Below are 27,209 nucleotides of genomic sequence, written 5' to 3' on the forward strand. Positions count from 1 at the left end.
GACCCTTTGGCTTCCACGTGGCGTTGACTTCCCTCAGAGGGGGCCCCTGTTCTTACCTCCGGATCACTTGCCTCCCCTTCAAGTCTAGTCGAAGGAGGAGATTAGTCCGACTGACTGGACCATCAGTTGGGCCGAGCGGCTACAGCAACTACCATCCGCTCGGAAATAAGGGGCAGCCCAAAACGCCAGTCAACGCCAACATTACTCAGCATCTCTTCGAAGTTTCCGCCAATCTCCATCATTAAGGTCGAGCACGCGCTCATTAAATGCGTTCCAGTGGTTGAATGCCACGTGGCGGTGCTGCCGTCATTATACGGCGGCGGCGTGGTGTTCTGATGGGATCGAGACGGTTCAAAATGAACGGCGCGATGCGTGCTCCGATTCTCGTGACCTGAATCTGACGGTGGAGGCCGCTCGGGCTCCACCCTATAAAAGCTTCTCTTCTTCCCTTCGCCTCAGTACTGCTGTCGCGTGCTCACCACTTCTTCTCGCGTTCCAGCTTTCCGGCGATCTTGCATTTATGTTTTCGGCGATCTCCGGTGCTCTTCCCTCAATCCTCCTCTTTGTTGTCCACTTGTCTGACTTGAGCGTTGGAGGGTCATCGCCGGGAACCCCCTCCCGGCCCGACTTCCTTGCAGGTTCGCCGGAGGTCCGTACAACCGGTCGGAGATCCACGTCAGCAGTTCGGAGAGCGCCACGTGCCCAGCGTCCGTTGATTCAGCGTTCGGACAGGATCAAAAAATATATTAAAATGCAAAACATTATTAAATATTTCATCAACATCTAACCATATAAATTAACGGTGATGTGATGACATTAGGAATTATTATTAAATAGATAAATTCAATTCTTGATTATTGTATAGTATTATTTCAATTCTTATATTCTATTAAATCATCAATCAAAAAAGTTAATAAATTGATAATTTCTCTACTTTTAGAGTCTCCTTACCAATTTTTCTATAATATCTTTAAAATTTTAAATAAATAATTCATTTTATTAAATTTAGACAATCACTTTTCACTACACACTACATCAACATCAGCTCTCCTAAAATTTTCATTATATTTATTTAATTATTTTATTATCTCTCTTCCACTTTTTAAATTATTTTTCTCTCCCTATATAATATCTATTTTTTATTACCCAATTCATTCCCTTTATTTTTTTCTCCCAAATTAAATGATATTCTAATGTTTAAGAAATGAGTTTCATTTACTAAATTTAAAGAAGTAATATTTATGAAATCTAAATTTAGGGAATGGATAGGGTAGTTGATACCAAAGTTTTTTTTTACGTCAAATATAAAATTTAATATAAATTCTATGTTTAGGCAGATGCTCTTATCACTTCTCATTTCTCCCTACTTACAACTATAATATATCCCTAACCTAACAAACCCTAGATAATATATATCATAATTATCAACCTTTATATAAAAAATTGTAATTAACAAGTGCAATTTTAACAAAGATAACTTTAAAAAAAAAAGAAAATCATTTTTCCTTTCTAAGAGAATTGCTTTAGTTCAGTTTAGAATAGAAAGAACAAGATGTGTTAATCGAACAAGAAGAGAAAAATCAAAATAATCCATTAGTACCCTTAAACTCATTTTATAATAGCTATAAATTATTACTTGCATAACAACATATTCATCTAGCAAGATGAGTTGGGAAGGATAACAGTATGTCACATAAAATGATGGATTCCACTTATTATTCTTCATAAATTGTGTATTGATTTATCTTTGTCACTTCTATTGAAATTTCTAGACGGAGAAAGAGAAATAACTAAATGTCATTGTTTGTTTTGTGTAGAGTGTCACTTAATGAAAATTAAACTTTAGTTATGACTATAAGTATGATCTTCTCTTCTTGTTGTTGTCATTAATATTGGTTTGAGAGTTTATTGATAATAAAAAAGTGTAGATATATGTGTCATGATCTACTATGACAATTTAAACTTTTCATCAGACTTCTAGTTGGTGTTAGAAGATAAATATGTTTCGTATCGGTTCCTAAAATTTTGTTGCCTATGTTTCACTATGGAAATTAGAAGGCTGTTTTGGAGCAACTTGAAGGTGCCTAAAATATATTGGATCAATATTTGAGTTCAAAATCAAACATGTTTATTCATCATCGTCGATCAGTGTAGCATCCTTAGATCCTAGTTTGGTGATCTCACGAACCATCTCGATCGGAATACTTAAACCATAAACCATTTGGTGCACTGCATCGGCAAGCTAAGCTCATTACTTCTCATCCAACACTCAGTTGATTTTAGCTTTAGAACCTAATAGAAATTTATTAATGACTTAATTCTAGTCATGGTGGCATTTCATATTAATATCAAGTTCTAAATAGTCTTGAAAATTATAACACAATAGCCTTGATTTGATATTTAAGGTCTTGTTTATTTGAGATGGAAATAAAAATTATAGAAAGATTTTCATGATGAAAAACTTTCCTCTATTTATTCCGTAAAAATGGATAAATTATTCGTAAATGGATCAAGCTAAGCCGTAAGCAACTACAATGAAAAGTAATAGATTCTAGGATGAACCACTCGGCTCCACCTATTTCCATTTTTGAAAAAATAATGGCATGTAAAGCCACACTAGCAATACCAGCATTGTAAGCATATCTCGCTTAATCTAGCAAATTGGTATCACAGAGTTGTATAAAACTTCCCCATTTCTGTTTCTATTCGCAGAATAACATCATAAGACAGTTAAAGGTTCTAGTTGATCTTGTAATTTCCTAGTACCAATCAATAATTAGACAAATCTTTTGTTTAGCTAAGATTCTTGTATTTCGTTGGTTGTGTTATAATAACCTGAACAATTACAATATAGTTTTGTTTCCTCTTCCTCAGGAGGCAACTTTGAAGTCCATAGCCGGAGATTGTCCCTTAGCAACTGTATGATCAAAGCACTATCTTCATGCGGTTCCTCACTCGAGTTGTCTTGCTTTGCAACTGCAAGATCAAAAGCTTACTTTGCCAGATAGCATGCCCTAAAGAAATCAACAAGCACTAAAGATAAGAGCAGAATCAACCAAATAATAACAGAAGCATAATTTGGAAAGAAGGCATATATACCTATCAGGAGAATTTAGGATTTCGTAGTACAATACTGAAAAATTTAGAGCCAGGCCGAGTCTAATAGGATGAGTTGGAAGCAAATTGATTTTGGCTTTCTCATAGGCAATCTATGGAGATGGAAAATATTACAAGTAGCCATTAAGAATGCAAGACGTAAAAGAATAAGTTGTCTATAATGTTTTAAAGAATACGAGATCCTTATCCAAGATGCTAAGGATAAGGGTTATAGGATCTTGACATGCCTCGTAAGCTTTCATTGATTGATCAGTTGCTTTTTGTTTTTCTTCTCCAGTCTTGAACTCTGCAAGGTAGCAAGAATAATCACCCTTCCTAAGAAAAAATACAAAACCTTATTAAATATATCTAATTCTTACACACAAAAAAATGTTGCACTTTCTTGAGAACATGACTTCTGAATTCTTCTGAGAAACAATGCTGCATTTTCTCAGATGGAAGAGAAAGGGAAAGAAAGAAATGATAAAAAGGAGGTGAAGCGAAGTTCCAGCCCAAGTTACTTCTGAATGAAAATCCAATCAAACTGCATGGTTGGCTTGCAAACTTACCAACCCTTTCATCATGTTAGACTAAGAGAACCTTTTTTACAAGGGTACCTTTCCTACAAAAATTCAGGGTTCAAAGTACTATTGTAAGTTGTAAAACGAGTTATAAATACTGATATGTGTTCATCACATTCTGATTATTTTTGTGGGAAACACGATCGATCTCGTTCATCATAACTTAGCAATCTTGCACATGACAGCCTATGTTTAATAATTGCACATCTTATAGTTTTGACGTCATAGTTAACAAAATATAATACCTTTACTTCCTAGTCCACAGAATATATTAATTCATAACTTCATGTCTAATCATCAGACTTTAGTTTCGGTTCTTATTGATTGTAATGAACCGCCTTCCCCCATTGTTGGAGCTTCATCAGTGAACCGACACCAACATAGACTGATTAAATTGGAAAAACAAAATAAAAGAAAATAATTCTTTGTTAACTAGGCACAATTCATGGACTGTGTACTTTTAAAATAATTGAAATGTCACTTACAATCTTGTAGAAGTACATGAATCAAGAAAGTGTAGTAGTCGTCCGTGATTTACCTCCTCCGTGTTGACCCTGGGACGGATTAGCGGGGGCGCTGGGGCGAACGTATTCGCCTTTTGCCACCATGAATCAAGAAAGTGTCAATGCAATTCCTTAGTCACCAAAAGCAAAGCAACTTTAGATATACATAAGCAATCAGAGAAACAAGAATAAGTATGCTCAACAAACCTTGATTTGGTGGCATAATCATCAATTCAAATTAACAACTCTGATAACTGATAAGTAGTAACAATTATCAACCAGCCATCTGGCCAAAAACTTTAGACGATTAAATTAATAGACAAAGTGGTAAAAAATACTTGTTACAAAAGTGCATAACTGGGACAAACAAGCAATCTTGCATAGGAAAAAACAGATAAACAAACTAAGCCGTTCAATAGGCCTTTTTCTAAGTCATTATCATGATGGTTAAACAATTTAAACATAAAAAAAAAAAGTAGTATGCTATATATATTTCCTTTTCGCACACAGTAAGAAATTTTAATCCTCGCCAACATTTATGACAACTAGTTTGTTTCAGTTCCCAACTCTAACTTTTCAAATTTGTGCTGCCTAAGAATTTTATTCAACTTCAAAATTTTGAAACAAGAAATTGAAAATAATAGTAAGTTTGGCTGGTTGATAATTAGCATAATGTTTGAGAATAATATGCTTACATTGTGTGATAGAAAATTGTTGGTTCGGTACTACTCGAAAATGGGATAAGATGTTGGTCAATGAAGGCCAAAATTTCATCACAAATCTGGACCAGTTCTTCTTCTACCTTCTGCCGATAGCTTTGGATTAACTTAACACTCTGCTCGTTGCTACTGGACTCCTGTTTTTTGCTCAATGAAAGGCATGATGTGCCATGCGGTTCGATGAGATCCAGCAACCTTCTTGTAGCCCACTGAGAGGAGGTTTCTCTCCTCTGTTGTTAACTCTACATCAAGCTTGGCAACTTTTTTCATGTTTTCAACCATTTCTATATCAACATTACAAATTACAATCACAATGTCCAACAAATAACAAAATTCAAACCCATAATCTTAGCCATAAAATTACCAATCAGGAACATCAATCGGATTAAAGAGCAACATGATAAAAAAGCCACTAGGGATCGACAAAAGTGCTCTATTAAAAATTGTAAAATAATAATAATAATAAATAAAAACAAAAAAGGAGGCACCTTTCCCATTCAAATAGCTTAATCCCTTAAAAAAATAATAGAAAGGGAGTAAATTCACACATAGTTACTCCGACATTGAAAGGAGAACTGAAATGAAAAGATAAAAGTACGAGATTTAGGTCAAAAGAAATACGGAAAAGCAGAGGCAGATAGATAGATTAAAAAAAAATGAAGATCACCATCATAGCGCTCGGCTTTCTCTGCGAGTTTGGTGAGAAATACGAAACTTTCTCATTCACCACGTCGAAATCGACTGCATGGAAGAAGAACGAGGAATTCGAAGAACGAACCGTCCGACCCCAATTGTCCCGCGCCAGGCGGATTCCACAAAAGAGGAGAGTTTAGTCTATTGGCTCGATAAAGGCGGCCCATGTTTCTCTATCGAAACCGGAATTTTATGAAATCACGCCTCTAATATTTCATATTTACTAAATGATGCTCTCTATTTAATTTTTGTTGTATGTCTATAAATTAACTTCAGAAAAAAAACTACAAACCCACACATAAATGTACATAAAAAAACTTAATTTACAAGTTCATTTATAAATTTGTTTATACTTACTGTCAACTTTGATCATGTCTAAAATCTATGAAGTGGTGCGCTGGCTCCGGTGAACGACGATCATTGATGAAGATAACCTCCTGGAGACCTAAAAGAATCTCTCCACGATTCTGCGCATAGCGAGACAAACTAACAAAGCGTTTTTAACCTAAGATCAGAGTGGGGATCCCTAGCTAGGCTTTCTGACGCTCAAGTCAGTTTCTCTCTCAAGGGTGGAAAAAGAAGAAGAAAAAGAAGAAGAAGAAGAAAAAGAAGAAGAATAGTAACTGAAGTACTTTGAAACAGAGTTTAGATGCTAGAACTTGCATACTTTGCCAATGGAGAGGATCCCCTTTTTATATTACCTCATGTGACCTCTGTAGTCGTGAAGTAGTCCCCAGTTCATTAGGATTTGTTAGGAGATGAAGTCATCTCCTGAGCTTCGTGTAATAATCTTTTTAAGAATTTTTTTTGTACCCTATATGTACCTCTTTTGTCATTTGTGACTCATATTTAAGATGAGATATGCATATGAACACGTCATTATAATTGAATAAGCTTCTAGAAGCTATTTCCCGCCAAGTTTGCTGGGCTGTCATACTCATATACTTATATTAAGCATGTTTCGACCGATCGTTCAAACCGGTCGTATATGTTGGTGCGGGTAGCACTAACGGTCTTACCTAGGTTTTGATGAATGACAAATAGGTTAAGTTAGTTTTGTTGTTGTCTGACACTTTGATCGAGTGTTCAGGGGAAGTCCAGACAGGTCGACGGGCTGACTGGATGTCTGGCACGAAGTCCAGCTAGGTCGACGGGCTGACCGGATAGCTGGCGAGAAGTCCAAGCGGGTCGACGGGCTGACCGGACGCTTGGCGAGAAGTCCAGCTAGGTCGACGGGCTGACTAGATAGCTGGCGAGAAGTCCAGACGGGTCGACGGGCTGACCGGACGTCTGACAGGTAAGTGAGGTAAGTCACTGGAGTGGAGTGACTGCGAGGACGCGTTCCCAGGAAGGGAACATTAGGCGTCGATCCGGCTTAGATCCATTTCGGATATCTAAGTCGAGATCGTGACTAGATTCCGGTCTCGGAAAGACGGAATCTAAGTCATATTTTTACTGTTAATTCTATTTCATAAATTGTGCTAACAATCTGTGTTGCAGAATACATATGTGCCTCGGACTAACTCTGTTTTGCAGGAAAGGAAGTTTCTGGAAACAGGAGGTCCGGGCGCTCGGAAGGGATCCGGGAGCCCGGAGGTGAATTTTATCCAGGCCGAGTCATCGCCACGTGGAGTTCGCTGATTAGACCTGCCACGTCGCACCAGGGCACCCGGAAGGGATCCAGGCGCCTGGAGCAGCATATAAAAGAAGCCCCAGGGATGGAGCTTCTTCAACAATTAATCTGAGAACTCTTCTACTGCTGGTCCTGCTGCTCTACGTTCCTACGACGCCAACAAAGCTCCGATAAAGTGCTCCTTCGGTTTTTAATTAATTTCTTTGTCGATATTACTTTGTTTCACTAGCATTTCCTGTATTCATTTTGTAATTATATTCGAATTGCTAGTGATTGCCCAACAAAAGTGGTCAAGGACCACGGGCCTTCGAGTAGGAGTCGTCACAGGCTCCGAACGAAGTAAAAACAACTGTGTTCATTTACTTTTCCGCTGCGTAGTTTTACTCGACTTTTCGAATCGATATTCACCCCCCCCTCTATCGTACGATCATAGTCCTACAGTATATATATTGAAAATACCTCCTGCTAATCATGTTTCAGTCTGAGAATGTTTATGAACTTTAGGAGGCTAAGTGCCCTTACGTTCGGTCAGATTTTATCTAGTCGAACACATATTGACCATAAGCTACCGGCTAGTAATATACCATAAGTTTGCTATAAAGTTGAGTACCTTTATCCTCGGTCGGGCTTTGCCTGAACGAGCGCGTGCAGGCACACATTGGTGTCCGCTCGACCTTCTCTCGGCCAATAATATACTAAGAGTTTCCATCAGGCTAAATGCCTCTACGCTCGGTTGGGCTTTGCCTGACCGAGCGCGTGCAGGCACTCATTGGTGCCCACTCGATCTTCACTCAACCGGTAATATACTAAGAGTTTCCATAAGGCTAAATGCCTTTACGCTAGGTCGGGCTTTGCCTAACCAAGCGCATGCAGGCACTCATGGGTACCCACTCGACCTTTACTCGGCCGGTAATATACTAAGAGCTTCCATAAGGCTAAATGTCTTTACGCTCGGTCGGGCTTTGCCTGACAAAGCGCGTACATGCACTCATTGGTACCCACTCTGCCTTCACTCGACCGGTAATATACTAAGAGCTTCTACAAGGCTAAATGCCTTTACGCTTGGTCGAGCTTTGCCTAACCAAGAGCGTGCAGGAACTCCTTAGTGCTCACTCGACCTTCACTCAGCCGGTAATATACTAAGAGCTTCTATAAGGCTAAATGTTTTTACGCTTGGTCGGACTTTGCCTGACCGAGCAAGTGCATGCACACCTTAGTGCTCGTTCGACCTTCACTCGGCCAATAATATACTAAGAGCTTCTATAAGGCTAAATGCCTTTACGCTCGGTTGGGCTTTGCCTGACCGAGCGCGTGCAGGCACATATTAGTGTCCCCTCGACCTTCACTCGACCGATAATATACTAAAAGTTTTCATAAGGCTAAATATCTTTACGCTCGGTCGGGCTTTGTTTGGCCAAGCGTATATGAGCATGTAACGACCACCCTTCTTACTACTACTACTACTCTCTAAGAGTGACCGTTACTTATCTACTAACTCTACTTAACCGGTTTATTAAAAATCTCTAGGAAAACCTTACCGAAAAATTTCGGCAGAGTCTCCCCTGTATCGGTGACCATTTTCCATAATACAAGCATAATATACTCAGCCACAGGCGGCTGGAACATATATCTTCACAACCACGCAGTATAATATCTCAAATAAAAGAAAGAAACTACCCTATCAATAGCAACCATCAATATCACTCCATCAATAGAACCCAACTACAAACGCGGAATAAACTTAAATACAATATTGACTCATAATAGCATTAAAAGAAAACTAAAGAACTCTAAACAGAAATGTCTTAATAATTCCTTAGCAAACACTTGATCTTCCCATAGTCCAGCCATCACACACCTTCATCACCACCACCTTGTCGCCTTCCTTACTAAATCTTTTCTTTTCCTTTATCTGCAGTAGGAGGAAGTGCAGTCTATAAGCATAAAGCTTAGTGAGCGCTATCTACTCACAAAAACTCGATATGCATGTATATAAATAAAAACATGCTAAAACTGAATACTAACATATAAAATTACTCATGCTCATAAATAGCAAAGGAATCATGCTAACTGAAATACTAAACATGTATAGCTAAACATGCTCATAAACCAATAAGGGAAGCATACTAAACATGGAAAGCTACTAAACATGTAAAGCTACTAAACATGTAAAACTACTAAACATGTAAAGCTACTAAACATGTAAAACTAAACATGTAAAACTACTAAACATGTAAAGCTACTAAAGATGTAAAACTAAACATGCTCATAAGAATAAAACTATAACAGCATGCTGAAAGCAAATAAAACTAAACATGCTGAATAATCTAATAGCAAGAAACAAATAAAACTATTACTGAATGCTTCAAACATCAAGAACTAAACTTTCTAATTCTAAACATATTTGAAGCTTGTTTCATTTGTTTCAAAACTTATACTTTAATACTTCAAAATAATAATAAACTTCTTTGGGCCCGGCATTGTACCAACTTTTTGCGCGCATCCTTAATAAGAGTCGAGGTAGCTAATCCTGAAACTACTAAGGAACTTCTAGGCCTTGTGCCTAGGGGCATCTTGGAGCCCATCCCTTGGACCTTGTGTCCGGTACATGCCCTTTAAAAGTAAAATACTTTCTTTTTAACTATAACTTCCTTATACTTATTATTCTTCAATTCTCTTATAATAAAATGTCTTGGCATTCCTTTGAGCACTTAATATGCTACTGATCCCAATTCTTAAAATTAGGGATCCTATTAAGACCTTGGTCTCTCTTTCTTATAACTTCTTATAAATCTCTAAAGGATTTATTAAAACTCTTATTCTTCCCACCTACAGGTAGATCCTAGAGTTTTTATAGAGCAACAGATTTCTTTAAGCATGTATCAACAGAATCAAGAAAAACTAAATTTGATTTCCTTAAGTATACTCTAAAATAAAACTGCTCATGTTAGTCTAATAGCAAACGACTAAAAATAGAAATCAACACTGCTCATGTTAAACCGATCTTGCTTAATTATTAGCAAATGGATAATTGCTCATGCTTTACTATCAGCGAACGAAAACTAAACAGCAAGGAGATAATCTAAACAGCATAGGAAAAACCTAAAATTGAGGTTCATGGCAGCATAACAAGGAAATCTAAATCAGGAAATCTGAATCTGAAATGCTAACTATAAGGGCTGTTCAAACTTAAATCTAACAGCAATAAAGAAAACTAACTACATGCTCAAAATTTAATCAAACTATCTTATGTTCATTGCTTATTAAAATAGCAAATGAAACTAAAGATAAATCTACTCATGCTTCAATCAAAACCTGCTCAAAAACCGACAACAGTAACGTTATCAAGGAAGAGGGAAATCCAATTGAAACTATTCTTAAGCCTGATCAATTGTATAAACACAGTAACCCTCAAAAATGGCACACAAGCTCAAAATCCAGCCACCTCATGCTCACTGTTAGCAACAACCCGAACTGAAACCAAGCGTTGACAATGAACCAAACTACATGATAAAAAAAATTATCTAATCCATTCTATGTTCATTGCTTAGCACAAAATCCGAACTTGCAGGGCACTGTATAAACCGAGCATGCCAAACAAGGTGACAAACAGGAATTTTAGTCAAGAAAAACTGAATTACTACTTTCTTCCCTTGTTATTCATGGTAGCTAATTCAAATCACAGAATCCTTGCTCTGTTTGAAACTAAAGAGATCTAAACCATATACTTAACCTAATACCAAACATCCTCAATGAATCTTCATCTAACATCAGTAAATCCCAACCGAGTACAATCTTATTCACAAACAAGCAATAACTTCACAGCATGCTTCAAAAAAAATCAAGAAACAAGGAAACACCAAATCCCAATTCGGGAAACTCACGGCAGCACAAAACCAAAATCTTTCAAAAACTAATCGAAGGGAACTACTCCTACTGCAGGTGAGAAGCAACTCACCGAGCATTCTTGGACTTACAACCAATCGGGACGAACTCTAGGGCTTCGGAAAGATGAAGTTCTTGGCTTCCTCTTGTGCTCACGCGTGCTCCTCTCTGTCGGGATGACTAGCACGGATGAGGTTGGCCGGAAGACAGCTTCGCCGGCTCCGGAAGGAACCCTAGGAGACGCCGCGGTTTCACCCGTGGGTTTGTCGCCGTCACGCAGCCGAGAAGAGAAGGGATTTTTGAGAGAAGTTTTTGATTTTCCGAAAAGAAACCTAAATTCCTTTTCTTATACTAGGGTTTAAACGAAACTATACCTTAAGTATAATTCGTTCTTTCCCTAATTAACAAAAACTCGCCGGCACAGCTGGTCAATCGGCTTTTAACCGAAGCAAGGGGTCTCGGCTTCAATCCCCCAGCCGCGCACTTTTTCCCAATTTATTCCCTAATCATTAACTATGCTATAAACTTAATTCTCACCATATAAGGTTAACAAAACCGTGTAGCTCAGCTGGTTGGGCCGGTTTTGCTTGGGTCAGAGGAGCTGGGTTCGAAACCTAGCTTCTACAATTTTTTTTTTTAACTTTCTCCTCTCGGTAAAAATATCAAACGAACTCCAAAAATTGCATAAAAATATTCTAAAAATTCCTAAAAATCTCTAGAATATTTTAAAAGCATTTCCAAATATTTTTAAGGACATTTAGAACTCAAAATAGGGAAAATTGGGTCGTTACAGAGTACATGAGTACTCGCTCAGCCTTTGATCGACTCATAATGTATTAAAAGTCATACATAAGGCTGAGTGCCTTTACGCTCGATTGGGCATTGCTCGGGCAAGTGTATATGAGAATACTGGTTCTCGCTCGGCCTTCGGTTGGACAGTAGCATGCTGAGGATTATCTACGAGGCTAAGCGCCCTTATGCTCGGTCGGACTTTGCCAAGCCAAGCGCATATACCCACATTGGCTCTCGCTCGACCTTCGGTCGACCGGTAATATGCTGAGAGCTATTTATAAGGCTAAGTGCCTTTATGCTCGGTCGGACTTTGCCTGACCGAGCGCGCGAAGACACTTTGGTTATATACCTCTCTTATCTTTCTTGATCCTGACTCCTTCATTTGATAGACCATCCTATCATAACCTGTATCACTAGCCTCCCCTTCAAGTCTAGTCGAAGGAGGTATGACCGATTGACTAGACATGAGTTTCAATTTTGTTTGTTTGCTCTATTTGCCCAAGTCATTATTTTTTATTTTTTCTCTTTTTATACTTTGAGAATCAAGCGGTTTTTCAAAATTATCTCTTTGGTAATTGGTCCTTCAATGGAAAGAGAATGTCAGAGGCGCTCGAATATATAGCGTCTAGGCATATGATTTGGTCTGTTCTGTCTATCATAAATATCTCTTTATGGGTGATCGCCACATGGTCTTTTTTTCTATTTCTTGAAATAACCTTTAACATTCTTCTTTATTGACGTCCTATCACATGCCCTTTAGCAAATCAACGCATTTCCCATCGCGAGCCGTTTCATTTTGACGGAGATCCTTATACCCTCTTAAACCCTAACTCTTTTTTTTTTTATTTCTTTACTCTTCGTCTTCCTTAACTCATTTTCTGGTGCTTCTCTTTTTCGACCTTCTTTAACATTCTGCACTTCTTCATGTTCCCTGACCTTCTTCTGTTACCTTCCATCCTTAAGGACCTAGTAAGTTACCTATACCTTAAGTGTCTCTGTTTTTCGCCATGGCTAAGGAGTCACTAGTTCCTTGGTATGCTCTGACTTATTCCTCATTTAGCACCGATGATCAAATTTCTATTCACACTCAATATGAAATACCTAAAGAATATCGCATTCAGGTCCCGCAACCTGATGCTTATCCCCATCTTCCTCCTGATAACTATATTACCTTCTTCAAAGACCAATTAGTAGCAGACTTACATTTCCTTGTTCCTTCGTTCTTGTCAGAAATAAGCCAATATTTCGGTATCCCTTTATAACAATTTGCCCCAAATGCTTTTAGGTATCTATGTGAGTTATACATGCTATTCCACCTTTTCAGTATTCCTCCCATTCCTCAAAACATATTCATGTTTTCCTATTCCAAAAAATCAGAACCAGGAGTATTTCTTTTTCAGTCTCATCCTAAGATGGTGTTCTTCACAGAAATGTCTTCCTCCAACAAGGGTTGGAAATCATGTTTCTTTTTCATAAAATTTCCTAGACCTGTTACATGGTCTACAACATGGCAATCTTCTTTCCCCCCCTCTTCCTGATGTAAAAGAACTTCATCAATAGCCGACCTTCTCTGATTATTACAATAGATTACTTGGCCACTGCTTTTACATCCATAAATAGTTACGTAATGATCTTCTCTACCTTTCTGGCCTGAACCCTGTTCAAAAAAGATTGCAATATTCCTTTGGTAAGTCTTTACAGTTCAGCCATCACTGTTTTACTAACTAAAATACTCTTTTTATTTGTTGTAGTGGATGCTATATTTAGAGCTTTGGTTGACAAGGAAATCCGCCTGGAAGAGGAGGCATTACTAGCCAAGAAACATGAGCTTAACACAAATCTTAACGCCCCATCAACTCAAGCTTATGATGCTTCTTTGCCTGAACCTTTAACCCAACCTACGCTCGCTTCTAGTTCTCACACCACCTCTGGGGAAACATCCACGAGTTTACCTCCTTTACCGGAGGATGCTCCTTTGGAGCTACTAGAACAGGCGCCAAAAACTACTCCTACTAGAAAACGCCCTAGGGGAAGTTTAACCTTAGCACCCCTCTCCAAGAAATGGGCTCTCTCTGTTCCTGAGGATATATTGTAGGAGATATTCAACCCAATTCTCCAGAACCTATCCTATCTTCCTTATACCTAATGCTCGCTTCCCCACCTATTCAACCACCGAAAGATCCTCCCCTTTAAAGTACTAGTTTGGATCCTGAGTTCATGATGACCTTCCCAGAACTAATTCCTTTACTTAACCAAGGAACTCAGGGTTCTCCTATTCTTCTCTTCTCTCCTCCTTCGCTTCATAGTTCTTTATCAACCTCCTCCACATCTTCTTCCATCCTCCCAATACTATAGGGGGGGCGGGGGTTCTTTGACTACAGTTTGGGCAGAGGCCTGTAAAGAACTTGAAAAGCTCACCTTTGCTGATTTGGCTGATAGATTTTCTTAAAAGGAAATTAAGGTAACATGTCCTTCCCCCCTTTATTTTTTCATTAATGCATTTTAATAATAACTTTCCTTTATACAATGGTGGGTAATAAATATGAGTGTGGCACGCCAATTATATGATTTGGCTTAAGAAAATGACACACTGAGGTAGCAAACTCCTGGAGCATCTTCTTCTCATGCATCTAGAGAATTAGCAGAATTATCTAATCAGCTACAAGAGACCCACAATCTTCTTGAGGCAGAATCTATAAATTTGAGTCAATGGAAAGCCTCTGTAGAGAATTTTGAGTCTCAAGTTAAATTAGAGGCTATCCTTCGCACTGAATTGACATCCAAACTAGATAAGTATACTGTTGAGAATGCTCAATTGTCATCTCATCTGCAAGCATTGAAGGATGCTCATGCTCTAGAATTGGCTGCTAAAGACTCTAATTTACAATCTAAAGACTCTGAGCTAAATTTTCTATGTTCATCACTATCCGCAGCTATGGCAGAGATTTCCTTCAAAGAATCTGAATTAAAATCTTCTCAAGATACTCTGACAGATTATCAAGTAGGTGAAGATGAACGATTTGAAAAGAGAAAAAAAATACTTCTAGAATCTCCTGAATTCAATGCTCCTATTGCTGCTTCAATTACTAGGGCTTTCACTTATGGGGCCCGGGGGGGGGGGGGGGGGGGGGGATGAGGCAACTAAAAGAAAAAGGACATATAATTTATGATCCTCCAACCAATTTCCTTGATCATCGAAAATTGCTTGAGACCATACCCCTTGATCTGTTTCCCAAGTTGATTTAGCTTTTGATCCGATTTTCAATATATTTTTGTGATGTAAAACAAATTTAATTGTTGAGTTTTTCTTATGATGTTTGACTATTTCTACAATTTGTCTCTATCCTGATCCCTTTAGTACCCAAAAATTTTCATACTTGGGTGAAGTTATGTTGATTTTAGTTGATTTGGTTTTATTATTGAAGGGTTAAGTTATTATTTTTAATTAGAATTGGTATGTTTTAACATTCACTCAGATTTGTTTTATTGCATTTGGGGTTATCATTTATTAATCTTCTTATAAGCAGATTATCTTTATTTTAATCTCTACATTATTTCTTGATAATTTTTTTTTGTTAAACCTTTACCAACTGAGCAAGCCCACTTCTGTATTTAATTTCAATCGAACTTAATACTCGACCAACCTTTAATGGCAAGTTAAGTTTAGATATATATGTACATATATCCTTAACTAACCTTTGGACTCGATTAGTCAATAATCTCAAGACCCGATCAGTTGATACTATTCGACCGAGTTTATACACACATACGTATATTTTGAATTAGCCTTAAGATTTAATCAATTGGTAATGACTGATCGAATTTATGTTGGTGTAGTTAGCACTAACGGTTTAACTCAGATTTTGATGAATGACAAAGTAAGTTAAGTTAGGTTCATTGTGATCTAACAATCTGATTGAGTGTGTAGGAGAAATCCAACTACGTCAACGGGTCGATCATATAGCTGGTACGAAGTCCAGCTAGGTCGACGGGCCAACCAGATAGCTAGCACGAAGTCCAGCTAGGTCAACGGGCCAATCGGATAGCTGGCATGAAGTCCAGCTAGGTCTACGGGCCGACCGGATAGTTGGCACGAAGTCCAGCTAGGTCGACGGGCCGACCGGATGGCAGACACGAAGTCTAGCTAGGTTGACGGGCTGACCGGATAAATGACATGAAGTCTAGACTGGTCGACGGACTGACCGGATGTCTTGCAAACGATAAGTAAAGGTAAGTCACTGGAGGAGAGTGACTCTGTAAGGATGCATCCCAGTTGAGGGACAGTAGACGTCGGTCCAGTTTAGGTTCATTTGGGATCCCTAGACCGAGACCTTGAGTAGTTCCTGGTCCTGGGAGGACAGGAACTAATTACTACTATTTATATTTTTGGTAACACTTGTCTTGCAGGGTATTTGGACTAACACATTTTATGCAGGGCAAGCAAGAAAGCAAGTCTGCCTTCAGGTGAACAGTACCCGAAGGTGCCTTCCATGGCTATGGAAGGTGCCTCAGTACTATTCATATAAAGCACCTTCCATGGCTATGGAAGGCGCCCTCCGCAGGATGATTTTTTGAAATTGGTAGCAAATAAGTGTCGATTTTCTTGGGATAGTATTTGCCTTATTTGAGGCGCCTTCCATGCTTATGGGAGGCACCCTCCAAGCCCTTTATAAGGCAGTGTCGAGTAGGCACTTTATCATCAACTACATACAAGCTACTGAGCGTACATTTGAGCCTCCGACTGCTCCGGTTCCTACTGCGACTCTACTGCGAAGCTACTGAGCCCGACGACTACTCCGAGTAGTTCCGATCATGCCCGACAGATAGACATCAACACAAAGCATTGTCGTTTCTATTATTGAAGTGTTGGTAAAATTTCTTTTTGTACTTAATTACTATAAAAGGACAAGTGCAGGATGTTGCACTTGGCCTAACTTTTCTTGTACTCGATTCTCTCTTCTGAGGGTACCGGAAGAGGTTTTTAGTGGATTGCCTATCTAGGGGAGACTCATTACTTTAACTAGTCCCCGTGTTCTTTGAATGGATCTCTTAGTTGTTGAGAGGGTTGCCCAAAAGCGGTATATAAGGCATACCTAGTAAAGCTTACAAGTAAGCCAAATATAAAGATGTCGATTAGGGTTGCTATTTCCATTTTTAGACAATTTCAAGATCACAATACAAGGGATCTATAATAAGATCATTTATTTACAACTATAATGAAATGGTATACAAAGTCAACAGATCTCAACCAATGATTAAATAAATAGGATTTATGGATACACAAACCATTGAGGATAGTTCTAGATCTGGGCCAAGATGAACTACCATAGGGAATCTATTGAAACCACTAAATTCGGAATATGGTAAAGTAGCTTCGGGCTGGGGGACTACACCACTAATGGGGATCGCTATGACCCTATTTGCGGTATTTCTATCTATTATTTTAGAAATTTATAATTCTTCCATTTTACTGGATGAAATTGCAATGAGTTAACTTTAATAAGAACTATGAAGTATTAGTTAAAAAAAATTACTTTACTTAAACTTGAAACTTTGATTTCTAGACCATTCTAGTAGTTCAACCGTGGAATTTATTTATTTCAATATCTCCAAAATATGAGTATGTGACTTGTTATAATCAATCCCATTAGTAATATAGAGAATAGTTTTGCCATCTCTATCAAGATGAGTCTATTTCATCATATAGTTTTGCCATCTCTATTCTTCCAATGTTGAAAGTCATTTTTGTTGAAGAGAGTGGGGCAAGCAGTGCTATATTCCTCAAGTTGGGCCATTGAGCACTGAGAATAGAAAACTAAAAAGGAGGTACCAAGATTTGGTCTTACATTAGCAGAGTTTGAGAAGAGAAAAAAATATTAAAGAACTCGAGTGGTGTTGCAATAATATCAAGTTAAAATTAAATGAAAAAGTAATTATCTGAAGAGATAAAAGTTTACCAATTCAAACAAAATGCGAAAAACTGAAATATGAAAATAACACTGGTTCCCCAAGCTTGATGGGTGGTTTCACCAATTCAAAGTAGAACATCCTCTGATACCACTTGTTGGATCAAGTCACACGTGAGAAGGGGGGGGGGGGCGCTGAATCACATGGTTTTGAAAATTTGTTCTTTTTTATTTTGAAATCAAAGTGAGCGGCGGAAAACTAAGATATAAAGTGAAGTTGAAAAATGGCAAAAGAACAAGAACATAAGTTTACTTGATTCGAAGCCTTTGACGGCTCCTACTCCAAGACCTAGGTCCCGCGGACCTATCGATGGGTAATTCACTAAAATACCTTTTCCAGAACCACCGAAAGAGGGGATCGATATAAAAAAAAGTTGGTCGGCTTGAGCTCAATGTTTAATAGGCTTCTCAATGACAGTCGGGCATAGCAGAGTCGTAGCAGGGCAACAGTAGGAGACCGGAGTAGTCGGAAAGTCGTTTGGACATGTAGAATCTCGTATCGAAGGTATCTCTGAAGCTTACTCAACCCCTCCTTTTAAAGCCCTTTGAAGGAGTCTCCAGAGCATATCAGATCCTAAAAATTCTGATCAGATGAGGAGAATTCGGCCTTATCATTTACTGTTCGAATCTGGCAGATCTGAGGCACCTCCATCAAGTTGGTTCAACACACTAATCTTCCGAAGGCCATATCTTTTGACTCCAAGCTCAAAATCATGCTATGTCAGTTGCCTTGCATGTAAAATTCGAAGATCTACGTTTGTCTCAACAATATAGAGTTAGAATATATGCATGAATTGTTTATATATATTTATGAGTTAGATCCTTCTTACCAAGACCAGGATCTAGTTAGGGTCTCAATTTAGATTTCCGAAATGAACCTAAATTGAACTGACGCCTACTATCCCTTCGAATGGAGACGCGTCCTCACTTAGTCACTCTCCTTCAGTGACTTATCTCTACTTACTAGGTGTAGAGTTACCTCCTAGAATCGCACATCTGGACTTCGGGAATCAAACATCCTGAACTACTGGAATCACACATCCAGTCTTCTCTAGTCGGGAATCATACATCCCGACCTACCAGAATCGTACATCCGGACTTCACTCATCAGGAATCGAACATCCCGGCTATCAATCAAGAATCAAACATCCCGACAAGACTTTCATCCAATCGAGAATCAAACATCCTGACTACCAATTGGGAATCAAACATCCCAAAATCTGTACACTTAGTAAATGCATTAGATCATGACAACACCTAACTTAACTCATTTTTCATTCATCAAAACCTGAGTTAGACCATTAGTACAAATTACACCAATAGTCGAGAGTTAAATGTGGATGCTAGTTATGATAACTAGTTCAGTGGTGTGACTTGCTGTAAGACTTTATATGGTTATCTATATATATGGATATGTCTGTGAAGCTATTACTGTATCTCAAGTGTAAGTTTCCTTCTACTTGAGGTACACAAGTCATCTTGGTCATGAATACTTATACTTTGACATCTTAAGGAAGCACCTAATTGAGGTTTGGACTCGGGATGATTGGGTATAAGTCGAAATGTCTGATCAAGAAAGGCATTGCGTTAGTTGTAGGTAAAATCAATACGAAAGAGCTGAAGCACAAGTTCTAATCCAAACTTGAATCCAAAGAAGAATTGGATTCAGAAGATGACGACAAGATCACCGCCGAACTAGTTAGTCTAGTTCGGAGAATGCTTAAGAAGAAGAAGATGGTCCAATCAAAGAGCAAGCAATAGGGTCTAAGTGGAACCACGAAGCCTGAGTCAGAAGTAACTTGCTAATGGTGCAATCAGAAGGAACTTTACAATCTAGAGCGTATGAACATAAAGGAAACTAAAAAAAGAAAAGAAGAAGGAAGGTCTTAAATGCAACATGGTCCGAGTCGTTGGAAGAGTCGGATGTGGTAGAACAAGCTCAAGCAAGCTTTCTAGCACTACCAGTGCGAGAACAAGTGGTCAAGACCAAGTTCGAGCCTGAGTCTGGATCTGAATCGAAAGTTGAGTCTGAGACAAGCCACAGATCCTTATCCATTTCAGACGAACCAAACAAAAAGGTATATTCTCCCCTAGTCAAAAAATTGTATGATATGATTGACTGTTTGATGCGCAAGTTAGTCAAGTCCAATATCAGGGTCAACTCACTCCAAAAGGAGGTAAAATCCCTTAAAATGGAGACTAACCCAAGTTCTTTGATTGAGCAAGTTCAAAGTGGAACTTAATATCAAGTCCAACAATTTGAGGAAGAATATTCCACTCTGAAAGGTCAAATCAAATAACTTAAAGAATCATTAGAACGATTCACTTTGAGTTTCAAAAATCTTGATATGATACTTGAAAAATAAAACGTTGTATTCAATCGATCCAAGATAGGATACAAAGTTAAAACTTGACTTAAATCGTACCTATCAATTATCAATTGTGAATCGGAATACTAGAAACCAAGTTCAAGCATGAGCCATAAATCAAACTTCATTAATCAGGTTGAACAAAACCAATATTAGATCCCCAAGGGTCAAATACATTACCTAGATAGATCTTATCGAGGTTATGATCTTGGAAGAGCTAATAGAAACATTGTTTCGTTTATATAAATTTGCATGTTTGTTTAATTTACAACTTTCTTTGCATGCTTATTTTTCTGCTAAATTTAAAACGGTTAGATAAATACTTAGATTTTATTGATACTTTCCCAACTTAGTATCAGGGTGGGGCGAGATGATAATACGTTAACAAAGCTTGGTTTAGAGAGGCAAGTGGGATAAGAAGTACCCTACTTGGTCTACTTAACTAAGTGAAACTAACCGAAGCTACCTCATCACATCCTAGACTAGTTATATCAAAGTTTCTCAGGAAAAAGTTTAGTGTATAATTTCTTTAAAAGACTTTATTTAGAAGCGGTTGTTGCTTCAATACACAAGAAAGCCCTTGTGCATCGTCACAACCTGGAAGCTTATTTGGAAATGTGCACGTAACTGACTAATTGTTAAGTTTAAATCTGACTTAAATGTAAGCAGTAATTAAAATTCAAATTAAATGTACAAAAATAAAATGAATAATCATCTCACAGAACATATAAAGTTGTTTATTTGAAAAGTTAGAAACGGATGAGATGGATGTAAGATTTAAATTTAAACTTAATCTTAATAAATTTAATTAAAACTTAAACAATTAATTCAATTAATTAAAAGTATTTAATTTTCTTTATAACCTAAAAACATAATCAACTTAATTAATCTTAAACTAACTAACTAAATTAACTAATTCAAAATGTGACTTAATTTGAATTTTTATCTAACTAAATCCAATTAAAACTAAATTCATAATTTTAATTTTTAACTTAAACCTAACTTAAACACACCTAAATGACTCCAAAATTAAACCTTAAATTAACTTAACTAGAACTTAAATAAATTTAACACTATTAAAACTTAAGTAATCTTAATCAATTTAATTAAAACTTAAACAATTAATTCAATTAATTTAAAGTTTTTTATTTTCTTTAAAACCTAAAAACTTAATTATCAATAACCTTAATTAATATGATTAATATAAGTTTAATTTAACCTAATCCATAATTAATTTAAATCAATTAATTCAAATTCCAATTTAATTTAAAGTTAACTAAAGAATTTAATTCATACTTAATTAATGAATAAATCTTAATTTAATTAAGAATATTAATTCAAATCAAACTTGATAAATTAACCACAAATTCAATTAAACAGTTCATAATTACAATTAATATACCAAAATTTGAGTAATAATTGTAAATCTTAAACTTAATTACTAATTTACTCTAACATAAATAATTCTGACTTACACTTAATTAATCTTGAACTAATACATCTAATCTTAATTAATCCTTAATCAGTTAATCCATACTTAACATTTTAGTTAATTCTAAATCAAATTTAAAATCAAATAATTTAACTTCATTATTAATTTAACCTCACTTAATTTAATTAGTTAATAATCAAGCTAAAACTAATTAGATCATTATATATGTGACTCATAGGAAGAGCTAAAATTAATTAGATTTAATTATTATGGTAAATGATGGAATAATCCAGTGAGTAGTAAAAGTTGATAAAAATTAAGGAAAAAATAAATTAGATTTAAATAAAATATGAATATACATGGAAACTCATTATTAATTATGCATGTTTCCACTCGGAGATCTTTGAATTACTATTTACTATACATTATTTCATTGTATAAATATTGAAAAAACAGTAGAATCTTTTTTAAAATTCTTTTAATTTTGAAAATGTTTATTCAAAATTAATCATTCGTTTTCCTTTTACAGAGACCATTGCCAAACAAAGCAAACACATCAATCTCCGCCGGCTCCAACAAGAATTCATCCCATAAATAAGATTCATCACATAATTATCCAATGATTCATCCCATAAATAAGATTCTATTACATTCCATTCCTCATTCCCAATCATACAATGAAGCCTAGTTTCAATTGTCTCTTCCTCCTCTGTTTCCTACACTGCGTGGCTTCTAGCAAGGTGAGGCAGAGAGATGCACAAGAACAAGTTCTACTTTAACAACGGAGTAGGGAGATCTTCTTCTTCTTCTTCTACTTCTTCTTCATGGGCGAGCAGTCTTCTTTCGGTATCTAGCCTGAAGTCAAAGGTCTACGACAATAGCGGGCTGAAGGAGGGGGACAAGGTTGTTCAGCTGCCTGGCCAGCCAGAAGGGGTAAATTTCGATCAATACGCGGGGTATGTCACAGTTGACAGAGCTAACGGACAGGCTCTATTTTACTACTTTGTCGAGGCTACCGAGAATAGCAGGTCAAAGCCTATTGTGCTCTGGCTCAATGGAGGTATGCAAATAATAGAAAATTACGTTGCTTTTCGATTGATAGAGTGGTGATTGTTGTGGCGTGGGTGGGTGCAGGGCCGGGGTGTTCGTCACTGGGGTACGGCGCCATGGAGGAGCTCGGGCCGTTTCGGGTCATGAGCGATGGCAAAACTTTGTACAGGAATCCCTATGCTTGGAACGAAGGTTAGGATCATCTGTCATCGCCGTCGTCATCATATATATATATATATATATATATATATATATATATATATATATATATATATATATATATATGTATGTTATTTCCTTGAGCTTATGGAGTAGAGTGAAAAAAGGTTTCTGCTTTGGCATTACCCCGAACCACTAACATGCATCGTGCAATGCAGTGGCGAACGTCTTGTTCTTGGAGAGCCCTGCCGGCGTCGGCTTCTCCTACTCCAACACCACATCGGACTATACCAAGAGCGGAGACCGTAGGACGGCGACCGACGCGCTGGTTTTCCTCGTCAACTGGTTTGAGCGGTTCCCAGAGTATAAGGGGAGGGACTTCTTCATCACCGGCGAGAGCTACGCCGGCCACTATGTCCCCCAGCTTGCCCACGCCATACTCCACCACAAAGATTGGCTCATCAACCTCAAAGGAATCGCGGTAAGCAATGAATTCCGAAATCAATCAGTCCGATTGACCCTCTCTCCTTTTTATTGCAAATTAAATTGGGAAAGATGGATCTTGATCAATTTCAAATTGATTTTGGATGACCTAGATTGGGAACGCGGTGATCAACAAGGAGACGGATAGCAAGGGGACATTCGACTACTTCTGGACACACGCGTTGATCGCCGACGAGACCATTCGCGCGATCTACAAGTTCTGCAATTTCTCGCCGGACGCCCGACGGATAGCTCCAAAGTGCGACAGCGCGCTTGACGAGGCCAACCTTGCCGTTGAGGAGTTGGACGTCTACAACATATACGCGCCACTATGCTTCTCGCCGGGTGTGACGCCGACTCCGAAATCGCCCTCGGTTTGTCTCTTCCGAGCATCATTACATTTAATTATCTCCATTTTCCTAGTATTTTCATAGCCAATTTAGATCGAATCGATTTGACCTGTTAACTCAAGAATCAGAGTTCATCGCATTCTTGTTGGATCACTACAAGGAGCAAGCTCTAACTAAAGTTGGAATTTGCCCAGATTGAAATGTCATACTTAAATTCTAATGCAGATTAAGAATTTTCACTCAATCATATCAATTGTGAATAGAATTAACTAACAGATTGAAATGTCATACTTAAATTCAAATGCAGATTGAGAATTTTGATCCTTGTACTTCTAATTATGTGGAGGCATACCTTAACAATCTTGAGGTACAGAAAGCTCTACATGCCAATATCACAAAGCTCAATTACACCTGGTCTGGTTGTAGGTATATGCATATCTCATAAATATAATACGCCATTTGATATTTTTATTTTTCTTTTAAACAAAATAATGGAAATTCAACTCATTTATTTATATTTGTCTCGATGCAGCCAAGTGATAACTAGTTGGTCAGATCAGCCTTCCACAATGTTACCAATTATTCACGAATTATTATCTAATGGGATTAGGGTTTTAAAATACAGGTAAAAAATCATTAGATGTCTTCATCATATCATAGGGTGTGAATCAGCTTTCCATTTCAATACTTTCATTTAGATAGGTGTATAAATTTTTTGGTCCTTATACACATTATGTAAGTAAAAATAGCATATATAGATATATCAATTTTGCAAGTATGATAGCTTTAAGATTTCTGCATAACATATGTCATACGACAAAGATATCGTTCATTAGATTGCGAGTGAAGGGGTTTTCAATCAAATTTTGTCTCTAACTAAGCATTGGCTGGGTTTGTGCAGTGGTGACATTGATGGAGTAGTTCCTGTTACTTCCACAAGATACTCCCTCAAGAAGCTAAAGCTTAAAGTGAAGGCTCCATGGAGAGCTTGGATGCTTAACAGTGAGGTAAACAATTGTGTCATTTTAAATCTTTTCATAAGATAATAGTTAATTATCCTCAAATCCACAAGGAATTAAAATGTTTACATTGATGACAAGTTTTCCTCTATGATACCCTTCGTTGCTCTAATGATGATGACAACTAGTAGAACAAACGACATTAATTTTGATGATTTTTATTATAAATATGTAGGTTGGGGGATATACTGTGATGTATGATCACAATTTGACATTTGCCACTATTCGAGGAGCAGGACATGAGGTTCCAAGTTATCAGCCAACTCGAGCTCTGGAGATGATCAAGAATTTTCTTCAAGGGTTGCATCTACCTGCTATTTAAGCATTTCAAAATAGAATAAATTGATTTGTTGTTATTTATTGTGATATCAAACGTTACATAAAATTTAATCTATGATTTTTAAATATTATCTCTGGCTCAATTTAATCATGGTTTCAAAAAATAATTAATATTTAAAAAAAACATTTTTCTTTTTTAAAAAAATCTTAAGCTTGATTCACTAAACCAAATGCCCATACTGAGTCATGAGCATGATACAACAATTATATGGGCTACTAACCATTATGTGCCAAGCCTAATAAACCTAAATTACTATCATAATTAATTACTTATTATATTTTCTAGTATTAAATTATAAGACTTGCTGTCATGTTAAATTTTAATTAAAATTACTTATTTATTTACTCATTGACAATTTTGTGCATGTATATAGAAATTCTCAATTTAAAGAATCAAAATGTAAAAAAAAATGAAAAATAATTATTAGAACAATATTTTTAAAATAATAAAAAAACTAGATATATTGTCAGAAACACCTCTTGTATCCTTAAAATTAAAAGACAAAGAAAGATGGAAAGTATTTAGAGAAGTCATCCGCTAACTGTTCTGAGATCTGACCATCAGCTCACTACTTTCTCACCCTTATCTCTCTCGCACCACAAGTACATCTTTCTCTCCTTGTCGGCGGCAATGATGCAGATCGGGCCGCTATCTTGTACTTCACCCACACATCGGTCGTCGTGCTGTACGCCAGCGCCGACAATATATACTTATTCGTTACACCCCTCCCTCCGGACATGAACACGCTCTATGGCTAGGCAGTGCAGAGGTAGGAAAACTAGAAGGAGGGCAGCATCAACTTCCCTCGTTGTTAGTTGTCAATGATTAGATCATAGATGTTGAACTGGCCGATGAGGCAAAAGGTGAACACATCCCACTCATCGACTAGCAACAGCTCTCGCCCGACGACCACAACATACGGCAACAGGCCAACATGGTGTGGGGGCAGTCGGCTATCAACCGCCTTGATCTGGCAGAATATTCCTACAGCTCCCCACATATCTCATATGATTAAAAGTAGTACTGGCTTGCCAATCAAAGTTAATGTGGGTCAAACATGACCTAAAAGGAATCCGGCCCAAGGAATAAAATTTGTTTGGAGACAAAACAACTACTAAGACTTGACTTTAGTCATCGACATCTCCCCTGTCTTAGCCTCATATCCCGACTGTAAAATACCAAGAAATAACGAATATTGATAAGGGAATTTTTTGAAATTTCTGGGAAATTTTTAGGAATTTTTCGGAGCTCGTATGGCTTCGTTTACGGGGATAAAACTGGACCCCAGGAATTTTTAGAAATATTGATAAGGGATTTTTTGTTTTAATTTTTTTTTTCTTTTTCTTCTCCCCTCACATGTTGTTTCGTGCCTTAGCCCTCATTGGCGCCGATCCCTTCTCGATCCTGATTCCTCATCTCCTTCCCCTCCTCTTCATCTTCTCCATGCCCTAACTGCTCCTAACTGGCGTCGCACGTGACACTCCTCCCCGACGACACCACATGACCATCGACAGATTTTCCCCCTCGCGATTGTCTTCTTCTTCTTCCCCAACTGATCGCCGACGTGGATCGCCGATGTTGATGGTGGCTAGCAACGTGCCCTAGCTTCCGACTCTAGCCTCTGCCCCGACTCCAGCCTATGCCCTAGATCTTCCCGATCCTCTCCAACCCTCTTCCAATCCTTCTTCCTCTCGATCTCGCGGCGTTGCCTAATCGACGAGTGTCGCCAGAACCAATCACCCGCTTGTCCAGGACGAGCAGGGAGCAACGCCGAGCCCTAGTTCTTCACTGTGCCCTATACCTCACCGGGTCTTACTTCTTCGCCACTAGACGCCGGCAGAGAGGAAAGAGGTGTATCGAGTTAGGTAAGGCATACTAGGAGTATTTGGATTTTGATCGGGATCCTGTGTTGAATTGTTGGGCTAATCACTGTGGTTTCTCTTTTCCGCAGCAACTTTCTTCGTGATTCATTGAAATTGTGCCCTACCTTCGGCCATTGTTCTAGCAGCAGATAACTTGCTACCACACTTAAGCGATATCTCACGGGTTCGGCTACCATTTCGACAGTGATCGAGCTCCGGCTGTAAACAAGCAAGAAACCACCAGCAGCACCTTCTTCAGCGCTTTCTTCGATTGAGA

General features: G+C 37.8%; 2 pseudogenes; one reads left to right on the plus strand and one right to left on the minus strand.

Moving 5' to 3' along the window:
• Positions 1 to 426: 426 nt before the first annotated feature.
• Positions 427 to 6,334, minus strand: LOC122011173 (annotated as a pseudogene).
• Positions 6,335 to 22,346: 16,012 nt separating this feature from the next.
• LOC122010060 lies at positions 22,347 to 25,086 on the plus strand (annotated as a pseudogene).
• The last annotated feature ends 2,123 nt before the right edge of the window (positions 25,087 to 27,209 follow it).

Source organism: Zingiber officinale, chromosome 8A (assembly GCF_018446385.1).
Source record: "Zingiber officinale cultivar Zhangliang chromosome 8A, Zo_v1.1, whole genome shotgun sequence".
In the NCBI taxonomy this organism is placed as follows: Eukaryota; Viridiplantae; Streptophyta; class Magnoliopsida; order Zingiberales; family Zingiberaceae; genus Zingiber; species Zingiber officinale.